This window comes from Lampetra planeri, chromosome 34 (genome assembly GCF_965212315.1).
Source record: "Lampetra planeri chromosome 34, kcLamPlan1.2.h2, whole genome shotgun sequence".
Classification (NCBI taxonomy): Eukaryota; Metazoa; Chordata; class Hyperoartia; order Petromyzontiformes; family Petromyzontidae; genus Lampetra; species Lampetra planeri.
The window spans coordinates 1,594,904-1,608,074 of record NC_136140.1 but is presented as its reverse complement, the minus strand read 5'-3'; the positions used below and the strand labels follow the sequence as shown (position 1 = coordinate 1,608,074).

General features: G+C 46.9%; 1 protein-coding gene across 7 annotated transcripts in view; it reads left to right on the top strand.

Moving 5' to 3' along the window:
* Positions 1–3,625: 3,625 nt before the first annotated feature.
* Positions 3,626–13,171, top strand: part of LOC144730017 (forkhead box protein P1-like) — a 401,316-nt gene continuing 391,770 nt past the window's right edge. For 3 of the 7 annotated variants that reach the window (XM_078610471.1, XM_078610467.1, XM_078610463.1), the window contains exon 1: positions 3,627–4,262. The gene's annotated coding sequence lies outside the window, so the exon portion shown is untranslated. Of the gene's footprint in view, positions 4,263–8,866; positions 9,200–13,171 lie in introns of those variants that run through there. The other 4 variants (XM_078610465.1, XM_078610470.1, XM_078610469.1 and 1 more) reach the window with 3 other exon arrangements.

Here is a 13,171-nt window from a genome sequence, read left to right as displayed (position 1 = left end):
GCGTGACGTCTTCGTTCATTGACTGTGTCGGGTGGAGGAGGGTTCACGACACCAAATAATCAATGACTGGTCGGGAAAAGCCTACGTGATAAATCGCACTGGGACCATCAGCTCATGACACTTGAGAAACCGGTTCAATAACGACGTTGGGCAGCTAAATAGCTCTCGAGTTACCTGTTCAGCTCACAAAGCCTCCGCTTTAAATACGCCTGTGATCAATTACGATAGTGTGCTCACGTGTGCGTATATTACGCATTCAACCTCAGTTGTGTGTTGTGTAAACATCTCCACTAGGGAGACAAAGGCGGCCAGGCGTGGTGGTGACCTCTAACACCCTTTCGTGTGCTGTTCCGGCCTTCATACGTGCTCGCAAACGACGCTTGCCCCAACAGTCTTTTGAAGGCGATACGGGTAATATTTGTCTATGTATATAACGCAGCCAGTACACGTGTTGTACAGGGTTAACCATGTACGTACACGCTACAGTACTGACTTATACTGGGCCCTCTACTAGTATTGGCGGGTGGATATTGTGAAGGCAATGGCTTAAACATCGTGCATAGGAGGATGTTAACAGGAGTTAATGCAGTGTATTGGGATTGGTGGGAGCATTCGTGGATGATTTGAAACAATGTTGTTTTCTCTGATACGTCTCTTGTGTTAGTGGGGTGCCACTGCTGCGGTTAAAGCGCGCAGCCCGCATTCAAAAGTATGAGTTCAAATCCCGGTTGGGGTTGATACGGCGGTTTAAACAATGAGTGCCAACTCTGTTGCACGATGCGTGGTCTGCTGTTCACAGTTAATCTAACCTATATGCTTTGACTTTATCCTCATATAGGAATGTTGAATTTCCACCGCTGGTGAAAGGCTGTTAACCTCACATGTCCCAACCCCCCATACACATGAAAAATACAGGGTAGATGTGCAGCGCTGCAATCACCTGCTGGAGGCTATGTGGCCTACTCTTCAACGCCGATCAGACATATCCGATGAGGTGGGAGTGCCCACATTTTAACCCACTACATGCGACCGCCCGCCGATAGACGAAGTGTGGTTGAACCCATTGACAATGCTGCGTGGACAGAGGTTAAGTGAGTTAAAAAGGTCGCGCCGTTGTTTCGACTGCCGCACCGGGAGATCGAATCGAGCAGGCGACCGCTGGATTGCAAGTCCAGTGTGCCAGGCATTACACCACGGCGGCATCCCTTGACAAACTTTACACTCGTATTTTTTTGTTTACAATCTCACAGCACTACATGATATCTAATTACATATTACACTTTATTATACATTAGTGAAACACCTCACTTGTACCTGCATACATGTCCTCTGTGCACAGCCATTCGCTCTTCTCGACAAAATAAATAAGCAGGCAATCTACTGCATGAATTTCCTTCACATATCTGTCCCCCACGGAACACATCAAGGTGTGTTTCATGCTTCCCGTCAACCGCGAGGTCTTCTGGGAGTGCATCATGTCAGCAGGATTGGTTCGATGAAAGCAAACTCTGGACCGGTTTTGACCTACAAGTGTCTCTCTTCAGCAGTCAGGCTTGCTTCAACCAATAGCTTGTTAACTGCCAGATGTTACAGGGCAACAGACTGCTTGCCTCTCTCTTCTAAATGTGGTCAGCTCCCAGTGTTATGCTCGTAGGCATGAACACAAGCGCAAGGTGGCAGCATAGCACCGCTTAAACCCCAAAGCAAGGCGCTCTCAGGCGGGAGTTGCACTTCAATGCGTTGGGTGTTTGTAACTCTCGTGGCGCTCATTTAAAAAAATTATCAGGGCAATTAAACACCACTGACCTAAAAACACAACCTCATAGGAAAGTTAGAAGTTATTTCAGCCGCTTAATGTGTGCACGATTTAAGACGGATAACTTTAATATCTCGGTAAGAGCCCATTGAGACTAAAAGTCCCCCCCCCCTTCTTTAAGGAAGACCCGGATTTTAAATAATCGTCATCCTCATTTATCCCTTCCGTCGGCTCATTGGCGACAATGGAGCCGAGTGAGTTCTTACCTTGGGTGTCTGCCTATAGACATAGTCACTGCTTTGCCAAATCTCCATCCATCTAGAATCTCCCACCACTGCCATCTATCCACCCGTCTGTCTCCCCCCCTACTCCCGTTTGACTACCAATGGTGTGTGCGTCGCTAAGTACAGCGACAGATCACATGGAATGCGTCCAATCTCATCAGATCCTGCAAGCTAAGCCGAGTTAAGCCTTTATAACGTTTGCATGGGCGACCACCATCCAAAAAATCAACTGGTGAAAGGGGCTGCGGGATTTGTTTTTGTCAGCAGAGAACAGAGCAACACAATCTATTGTTGTACTGTCTCAAGCCCTGAATGAGTAAACCAGATCAATTCGATGGTAATGTCGAAGGCTCATCATCACTGTGGGCTTAATAAAATAAAATGCACGTCTAAGTAGTGAAGCTACGGAGAGAATAAGGAATGTCCACCACTTGCTTAAGGCCACCGACCACGATGAGCACCGTCCCACATTCGTTTGAGTAACAGGGCACTTCAACGTCGATATTGCTACATTACAAGACAAAGAGCACACGTACTCCGTGTCTAATGAAAACTAAAAAAAAACGGCTCGTATTTTATCCTTGTGTGTCTCTCAGACACCCCATCATTCTCACAAAGGCACTGTGCTCGCGTCTCTGGGGTGTGAGTTGGGGGTGGAAGTAGGAGGTGCGAGCGAGAGAGAGAGAGAAGAACCTTCTTAATTACGTTCCACTGGGACTGTGTGTCAGGTGTGGTCACGAGAGCTAATTGAAGATGAAATCAATTACGTCGCGTTGCTGATTGGCGCTGTACTGGCCACACCTAGCCAGGGAATTGTGGCAATTGCAGTGTCTTAACCCTGCTGACTTAAAACCCCCGTAGTGATCCTGCCTCCTCTAATCACCATGCTTGTTCCCCGCAGCTCGTTACGTTGCAACATGGAGTTTCAAGCTCGAGAGGGAGAAATATTCACCTTGATATAATTGCATTTTGGCCACAAGGTGCAATCACAGTACAAGTTATGGCAAAAACACCATTATCTTTTGTCTATATTTCACCGAGTCTCAACACTATACTATTTTTAAGGAGGGTCCTGCTAGGATTTTTTGGGGCATTTCCTTTGTTTTAATGTGTCAACGATACTGGAGTACGTGCAGAAAATGCACGCATGAGGGGCGACCACTCAAATTCCACACAGAGAGGTCTCAAACACAGATGGTGTGGAAATGGCTAAGAGGCTCAGCAGATTAATACTCGACTGCATTGTGTAACTTCGCCAGTGACATGAAAATCCCGGGTTCGAATCCAGGAATTGCACCGATGATTAAACTGGGTTCTCATATAGAGCCAGTTTATCGTCTCAGCTCAGTCGTCAATGGATATTTAAAAAGTCGTATTCGCAATTTGGCCGTTTGTATTTATTGCAGCCCTGCGAATTACCCATTTCTGTTTAATTGGCACGTGTATCTCATTACACAGCACACAAGGTGTGCGCGCAGGATGGCGGGACAATACGCTTGCAGGTGCCGTTCTGCCTTCTGTGACATCCAAATAATAATGGCATTATTAGTAACATGATGATGATGCAACATGGGAATGTGACAACAATAAAGGAACCTACTTGCTGTACTTCCTCATGTTGCATCCTGCTGGCCTGTTGGCGGGTGTCTTGTGTACGTTATCTTTGTCTGATCCACACTGCGATACGAACCCGGCCCACCTGACTTCGATTACAGTTCGTGGCGCGTGGCACCTGCACGAGCCGTGGGATGCCTCCTTCAACAAACCGCACTGACCAGCGTGGTGAAGTATGGTCAAACATCCTCCACAATCGAAACAACTTGAAGAGGCACTCATGCAGCAGCAGATTGGCAATGCGCTGTAGTCAATCACATTAAAACTACTGCATATGTAGGTTTATTAACACCGAGGGTGAGTTTGTGTTTATATGAAAGGTGATTTACCTTTACATAAGCCGACATACATACTACAATTTATATATATACAGGTATTCCTCGATTTACGAACATTCTGTGTACGACATTGCGCGTGAAGGCAATTGACAAATTATGGGCACCTTTCGATTAACGAAATCGAATTTCTGCGTTCACGAAAATTGTCACGACGGCACGCGCCATGAAACGCATGTGAGGTTGCGTCGTCATCCATTCGCCAGGATGTCCCTGCAGAGATGAGTCTCCACTTTACAGTCGTCCCAACAACGTGCGGCAAGATCTTCTTTGGTGAGTTCCCTGGAAAGGGTGAATTGTTTTTTGTTTAAAGTTACTTATTAATTGAATGGTTTTCCTATGTTCTTTATTGTAATGTGTTTTGTATTGCGAAAAGTGAAACAGGTGTATATATATATTTTAGGTCAGGAGTAGAGTTGGATTTATTGTCCGAAACGTATCCCAAAATGTTCGTATTAAATTAATGGGACAGGCCGTTCAGATTTACGAAATGTAGTTTTTCGCGTGTGTTTTTTTAAAGAACGTATCCCTTTCGTAAATCGAGGGATACCTGTATAATGTGTCTTACAATACAGCATATTATTGTTTGGTCTCGCGAGTGAACACAATGTTAAACAAACTTTAAGCATCGTGTTAAACGCCGAGCAGAATGAGTAAGGACGCGACGGGGCAACCTCTGCCCATTCTCCTTCTTCCCTATGAGCGGGTGAGTTGGCCAAACATCCCAATATTGAAACGCAGAGCTTGGGCAATTGTTGACGCCCGTTCTGCCTTTCCGTGGGTTTCCCGGGGCATCCGCACGAAGTCACGTGTTACAAATTGTCTCGCACCTCCGATTAGTACAGGGGGGCTACGTACGGTGGGGGGGGGGGGGCGCGTAAGAAATTCAACATACAGCTATTATATGTCCACCCCCCCCCCCCCCTAAAAGAAACGACATTTATTTTGTAGGCATGTATGCATACACACCCTACATACAATAGTCAGAAGTATCTGCACACATTGGGGGGGGGGGGGGTGGAGGAGAGGACATCAGTGGGGGCGACGGGCGTGGCGTGAAACCCTCCACAAGAGCTACATACAAATTCGACAGCGTTACGAGACGCAATTTGCACGAACGACGCAATTGAACATAAAACATCATTCCGTGTTGATATTGAGACTACTACGGGGAGTGGATGTTTTCTTCTGTATTTGTTTGTGAACGTCTGAGATCGCTGCCAGCTGGTGACCGCAGCTTGCATTGTTGGACCCACGTGTGAATGCAACGCCTGCCATGGCAGGGTCACGTGCCCACCGAGTGGAGCGCTCGCGACGGCTGTGCCGCTCACACGGCTCCGCTTGATGGCAGCACGCGACTGCCCCTGAATTGTAACCGGGGTCACTTAATCTGATCCGTCACGCGGTTTTTGGAATTCCGAGGCGTAGAGAATGGAAGTTAAATTAAAATTCAGGTTGGAAATAGGGGGATATCGCTTCCTAAGCTGCAGCAAGTGTGCTTGGAAGATGAACAAAGAACGACAGCGTGGCTGCACATTGCGCCGCATAGTTGCGATGTTGACGCTCGCTCGATATCAATGCCGTTGCTCTCGAATGAGAACTTAAATGCCTTAACATGTGTTCAACCTGAGTTGTGCAGGAACCAATCTTCCATACATGTTGGGCGGTTTGTATATGCTAATCACAGCCCGGTTCTATCTATATATATACTCAGTTTAACACGTAGGCTTTCGCGACCAATATATTATGTTTTATATACTGTATGTGTGTGTTTGTGTGTGAGGTTCGTGTTACTGGCCAATGATTCGAGATACCGAGGTTGGATTCCTAGCCATAAACATCAGTGACAAGGACCCTGAGCTTCAGTGGATATGGACTCCGCTTCAAATCAGTACCGGGTACGGTGCGGTGAGACAAAGACGGCTTGGAGTGCAGCTGGACACGTAACCTCGCATGTCGTGGCAGCATGACCTGGCGCTTTGTCTGTCTCCACCGTGTGTGGGGTCAACCAGGGGGCGGTGATTGTGTGTAGTTCAAGTTGATGTTCTCTAACCAGAGTACGCCAACATACACCGTCGGGCATCCCACTGGCAGTAGGGGACGGTAACTGCTGTGTATCATCCAAATCTACGTGGAGTTCATGCTTACATGTTCGCGGAGCTATCGTAATATAAGTATACTCGATAATTAAGCAACAATAATTTGCATCATCGTGCCAATCAACTGCCGGATTAAGACCTCCCCGTGTCGTGTCTGTGATGGGGATTGTTTTGACCATACTTCACCACCCTGGCGAGGGCATGATGGTGAAGAGGGTGTGGCAAGGTGAAATGGACCTTGTCTGATATTAACTCGGGTTAATATCAGCCCCGAAACACGTGTCGTGTGTTTACATTGGTAGTTTCCGAGCATCAGCCATCGACTCTCGGATTAAAAGCCACTTTTACACCGTTACACCCTTTGAACGCGGCGAACAAGTACACACACGTTCACATCGTAAAACAACAGCCCGTCACACCTACACATGATGCAGCTCAAGCAATGTACGCGTGCATTTGCCCATACGCATGTCTGATCGCTTTACCCGGTTAAATATGATCGGTTGTCCAGTTATTATAGCTTATGAATAGCATTATACAGCAGCGAGGAGCGGTGGCGCAGTTGTAAGCACAATGTGCTATGAATCCCAAGCGACCTGAGTTTGACACTCAACAATCAGTGGCGAGTGATAGATATTCTGAGCTGGTTCTTGCCCTCCATTCAACCGACTCTTATTGACCAGCGTGGTGAAGTATGGTCAAACAAACCTCATGGCCGATGTGACGTGTAAAGAATCGTAAACAAGCAGTGAATTTACTTGTATCTGTAATTATTAAAACGTTATATAGTTGAGGCTGCAACTCCTTTTTTAAGTTGTAATTTCCCAAATTTAAATAACGCATCAATTATAATATATTTCTTAAACAATTCCTTTGTTATTTCAACAGATCTCAACCGTGACATGTTTGTGTGAAGGAGGCTGTCGTAGCGTAATGGTGAGCGTACTGAACTTTTTCATCCAAACGGGTCGTTGGTTCGATCTCGGGGCAGGGCAGTGGAAAACGACGATGCAAGTTCCTTCTTAAATCCCCCCCAAAACCTCCCCGCCGCTGTCCACCCAGCTGCGCAAATAGGTAGAATGCAGACGATCGGCTGGTGGCGTGTAGTGGTGGTGGGGGGGGGGGGCAAAGTGTTGGGTAACTCCCGCGTCTCACGAGGCGTGTGACCGGCGCGGAAGAGTCGGTGAACAGACCCCTCGAGAGAACACCCTTTTGCCGGCGGTGGCGTGAGTAACTAGTAGTTTAATGTAATACAATCATTGCACGCTACAACTTGATGGCCAACTCCACGCCCGGCCGTCTTTATCTCTCCAGTGGCGATGTTTATACATCGAACCATGTACTCATTTGATGCTGAGTCGACCTAGGGGGAGCTCAGGAACGATAATCGTCACTGGTGTTGGCCGTGAGCGGGAATCGAACCCGGGTGGCCAGGTTCACAGGGCAGCGTAGCGCTAACCGCTACACTACGGCACACACATCACAGACTTGCAGACAACACGTCACCAGTTCAACACGTGACCGTACAGGGGCTTTGTGTGCTCAAGATATAAGTGATCATGTTCACCGGATCATAAGGCGCACGTTTCCCCTGCGTTCTCAAGGAAATGATGTGCGGTGCGTCTTATAATCCGGTATATACGCGTCTTTGTCACCTTCTTAACTCCGGGCACACGTTTGGGGGGGAGGGTGTTAAGGCTACACGGGGGATCTTTGTCTTTGTTGTGGGGGGGGGGGGGGCGTCTTATTTTCCGGGGCGTCTTACAATGCGGCAACATTATTCGCCCGTCGGGGTGGGTTTTGGGTGTTTTTGTCGTCGTTGGGTGATTGGCACGGGGGGTGAGTTTTAGTGACCAGCCACGGGATGTGAACTCGACAATGGCCTCAAAGGAAACATTTTGCGGAGCCGTCGCTTGGAGAAACTGCCCTGCTTGTGTGTGATTGTGTGTGATTGTGGTACTGCTTGTGTGTGATTATGGTGCTGCTTGTGTGTGATTGTGGTGCTGCGTGTGTGTGATTGTGTGAGATTGTGTGTGATTGTGGTGCTGCTTGTGTGTGATTTTGTGAGATTGTGGTGCTGCGTGTGTGAGATTGTGGTGCTGCTTGTGAGTGATTGTGGTGCTGCTTGTGTGTCATTGTGGTGCTGGAGGGGATACACAGCACAAAGAGGCAACGCTTTCCACTGTATACTCAGATACGTAGGTATAACTCTGGATGTGAATTGTATCCCTGTATCACCATCATCACCATCACCACTACAGCATATGACTACATTACGAAGAACATGCACGCATCGGTTAGACCTCGTAAGCCAAGCAGGCGTGTGAGCCTGGCGAGTGTCGAGGATGGGCGACCGGCATGCACACAGTCCACCCGTAGCGCAGGCGTCGTGGGCAGTAGAGGGCAGTGCATCGAGATCCATTGTTCTGTACTGCGCACAACTCTCACTTACTCGCGTTGACCAGCGTGGTGAAGTATGCCCAAATAATAACTCGCCGCCCTGCATGGCGTGAGCGGTTTGGAAGAGGCCACTCATCCAGCAGTGGATTGGTGTAAGTTATAATTTAACCGCCATCAGTGAGACAACACGTCGTTTTAATTGACGTGCCATCCCTGTGTACAGAGATATGACTACTGTAGAGACACAAAGACAAAGATGTTAGCGAGTCGCACCTATGATGAAGGTGGGATCGGCACACGATGGGTGGAAGGGGAAAGGGGAGGGGGGCTAACACCACGCCTGGCCGCCCTTTGTCTCCCCAGTTGCTGATGCTTACCCACCGTACCAGATACTCATTTAAGGCTGAGTCGACCTAGGTCGCCTGTACGAGACACACACATATCCCTTTGTGCGCACACACTTGCACGCACACATGCATCAGCGACAAAGCGGCAGCGCCGGTAGCAGCAGCAGCAGCATCAGCAGGGCGTGTGTGGAGTTTAGAGAACACTCCTTGTTGTGTGTGTGTGAGTCCCTCTGTGACACACACACACCAAGCACGCTTCTCTCTCTCTGTGTGTCCGAGAGAGGCTTCCATCTCTCACTGTGACACTGCCGGACTGACTGCCGGAGTGACTGCAGTTCACGGGCACTAAGTGTGACTCTTACAGGTGAGAGTGTGTGTGTTGTGGTGGTGTGTGTGTGCGTGCCGTGTTGTCGAGTTTGTATGAGCTAGTGAGCGCGTGCGCGCGCGTGTTCTTACTTGGAGCGCCACTTGCTTTGAGAGCACTGCAGCTTTGCGTCTGCGCGACTGTTTAAACATCGCACCCCGCGCGTGTTCACGTGTGCGCGTACAAGGCGAAGAGACGCCGCCGCCACGCTCTCTCACGTTCTGTGTGCTCGCTTGGTGTTTGATACGGGGTGTCGAGTTTTTGGAGTGCGGTCATACCGATCGCGTTGACGCACACACACACACACTCTCCTCGATCGCCTGATGTGTGCCGGATAAGTGAAGTAGTTTGGCAGATGATAGCGCCTTACGGAGAAAGATAATGTCTTATCGCAAAGTTGAAGTTGTGCGTTCAGTTTGTTTATCGAGTACGTATTGCGCACAGGGCGCCTGTCAAGTCTACATCGCCCGTTAAATCTAAGCACTGTAATCTTCAATAAAATCAACTGTAGTGTCATCATAGTCATCACCATCATCATCCACTGCTGGATGAAGTCCTGTTCTTTTTTTCTCCCCACGCCGCAATCGTCTCATGGTGGTTGTTAGATCATACTTCACCACGCTGGTCATTGTCGGTTGGCGGAGGGAGGATATCTAGGGCAGGATCAGTTCAATGATCTCTCTCGCAAAAGTACTGTCGTGAGCGGAGGGATTACAGACTGTCTACGATACGTTTACTGGCTGGCGTTGAGATATGAAAGAGTTACATTGTTTGGGATAGTTGGCACCAGCTAACATGAAGTTTGTTGTGTACGGGATAACTTAATTGTACACCATTACAGCGACACACATAGCAGTGAACGATACTTGTGTTGCATGTACTCGATACACAGACGCTGTGTCCCTGTAAGTAGCTTTAGCAGTAAACGCTTTAGGATCATCACCGCGTATGGGAACAGGATGGAGCGCTCACGCGACGTGGTTAGCGTACCGGGGACGACGAACCCGGCCACATCCCCTGAGTTCGATTCCCTGCTAGGGCTGACATCAGTGCTGACTGATGTCTGAACGTGTTCTGTTGCACCGCGTGGTTGAAGTGCTATAGCCGACTCCGATGGCCGACGCAGCTGAGAGGGAAGCCTTCAATTATAATGACACGAGCGCCTATGCAGAGTATAGACCATATCGATGTTCGTATCAAGAATCGGTAATATGCGCACGGATGATGTGCATATAGATATCAAAGACGCGTATGTGTGTGCTTTGGGAAGTTAACGTGTGGTCTGAATGAGTGGGTAGTAGTTTGCTGAAGTGCTGTGGTGAATTCAGACTGCTGTGGAATTCTGCACATGCAATCTTATCACAGTAGAAGTGTTTTTACAGAGAATATTTCTGTACACTCTATCAGAGTAGATATATTGCGCGTATTTTATTTTTTTGCAGAAATAACCCGTAAGACGCATTATATATATTTTTAAAATTTCAATCCGTTTCAGATTTTCTCGTTGCATTCAAAGCAGTGTGTTATGAATGAGTGAATGGATCTTTCTGAGAAGCGCCTATGCATAACCCTCCTGCACTTACATTTTCAACTGTTTGCCAACGGCACACGCATACTTTACATTTGTCAGCGTATGTCGTGAGTTGACGCAATACTTTATGTATATTTTAGATGACAAATATACAGCTCTTTGTCATTTCACTTCCGGATGAAGGCTTCGCTCGCTCCACTCCGTCTCGATCCTATGGGTTGCTTGGCCATACTTCACCACGCTGGCCAATGTGAGTTGGTGATGCCGGCCGTAGGTACCAGGACCGGGTCAGAATCATACTGCACGTATATATATCCAGTATATACAGAACATGGGGAATATACGCATATGTCACTGACATTAGACAAGCAGTTTCAAATGGTGAGTCGGGATTGGGGCAGGCCACGTCATTGCTAGAAGCTACGACGACGACGGCAGATGGTCGAGAATCGTGATTTGATTGACAGCTAAGGAACGGAAGCCGTCAGAAATTGGCCAAACAGAAAGGAGATGGAGCGATGAAATTGGATCGTGTTCAATTGATTATTGTTATTATTGAATTGCAGGACTGTGAAAGCTGACGGCGTGGGGGAGACATTAATTCAGCAGTGGATTGACCATGGCCGATGATGATCTTATATTATTGATTTCAATTAGCTAATTGATTGAACATGCGAACGCCAATAAATGACCGTATATATATGCGGTGTCTCTCGAAATGGAATACTACGTGAGATCATTTCAAGGAAGGCTCGTGTCTTGATCGTCGCGTTGCAGGTGATGTCGGCAGGTCGCCGCGTGGATTACAACAGCGACACTCCGCCGCCTTTTCCGAGCCTGATGCCCTAGACAGTGCTGCGTTTCAGTCTCAGACGCTCTTCCAAGAATGCTGTTGGCACGCTTCATCCAATCTCGCGTTGTTGCTCTGCAACCCCATGGTGCCGTGGAGCGTTCATAGCCTTACAGCCGCATAGAGCACAATGATACACGATGATTACGAATAGTGGTAGTGCCTTACGCTGACAATCTGAACTGCAAGCCAGTCATAGCAGGATTCCGTCAAACATCGAGTTAGAATCTCACGCCTGTTGTGTAGTCTTTAATTTAGACTTATTTCAACGAGTGTGAAATCTGTTTTACAACGCGGTAGTTTCCCTTTAGGAGGAATCGAACTCTTAACTTGTTTGCAAACTGGCTCAGAGGCGTGCGTGATGACTCCGATATTAGTATCCCTACACGCAATAGTTATTTTCATATATAGCAAACGTTAGGATTACGTACTATTTATAACAGGTTAAACACCATAATTATGAATTCTAACATGTTACTATAAAGAACTCGATATGTATCCGAAGGAGTCAACTTTCAGTGTGAGGAGATGGTTTAATTTTGTTTATAATAATCGATATTCAATGGCAGTAATAGAAATAAAGATTGTTTGCCCTTGAGATGTATTTAGGTATGTACGTGAGATGTAATGTAGGTATGTACGTTTCATACATATGTATGATGTACATTGTAAACATGTGCATCACACATGGCAGTGTCGGTAAGTTACGAGGGAATGTGATTTCATCATAAAGATATCATGACGCACGTACAAATAGAACAACAATGCGACTCAAATGCTGTCAGTACTTTCCGTATACTTCTATTATTAATGAGCGCAATGTAAATATACTACCGGAATAGACTTGTATACTTCACATATTGTGAAATGCAATGATGCCATGTTCCATATTAAGACCGCATTTTCAATGAATAAAAATAAGACTTTACACAAGCGTAAATAACACTGCCTTAAAAAGAAACTACACAGACGACGTGTCGGGCAATGACCCTTCATAGTACAAGTGTGCGTGCTAGCATAATATAATGTGCTATCAAGAAGGACCATTGGCTGAAACTTTGCCTATTATATATATTGTCTTGTTTTAAAGGAAGTATTATTGACAAGTGTTGTGCCTGTGCACCATTACTACCGCAGAGGCATCACGGCATAATAGTATCTGTGAACTACTGGACATCTGTGAACAAAAAAAGCTTTATAGCTCATCGGATTCCTCCAGTGTTTAAATACATATTCTGATTGTGATAGCAGTCAATATGATTAGAAGATCGTTAAACATCCAACACTCACTTACCAAGACTATTAAATATTCTCGACGTTAACCGTGTTTCTTGAAAAAGGCCAGTCGGTCGAAACGTCGAGTTTCCTTTCGTCTCGGTAACAATGCAAATACAACTACAGCAGTATTTGTATTTAATTACTGTAATTTTGTTGTATGCTTACACAATTACACGCACGCTGCTATTGTGTACAAGGAGCAGTTGCAACATTTGAGAAATTGATGTAACAGCGCAACAACAGGCGCCATTCACCACCAAGTGGTGGCGACGTCACCACGGCGCTTGTGCCAGGCTAGGTGCACCTTTAGGAT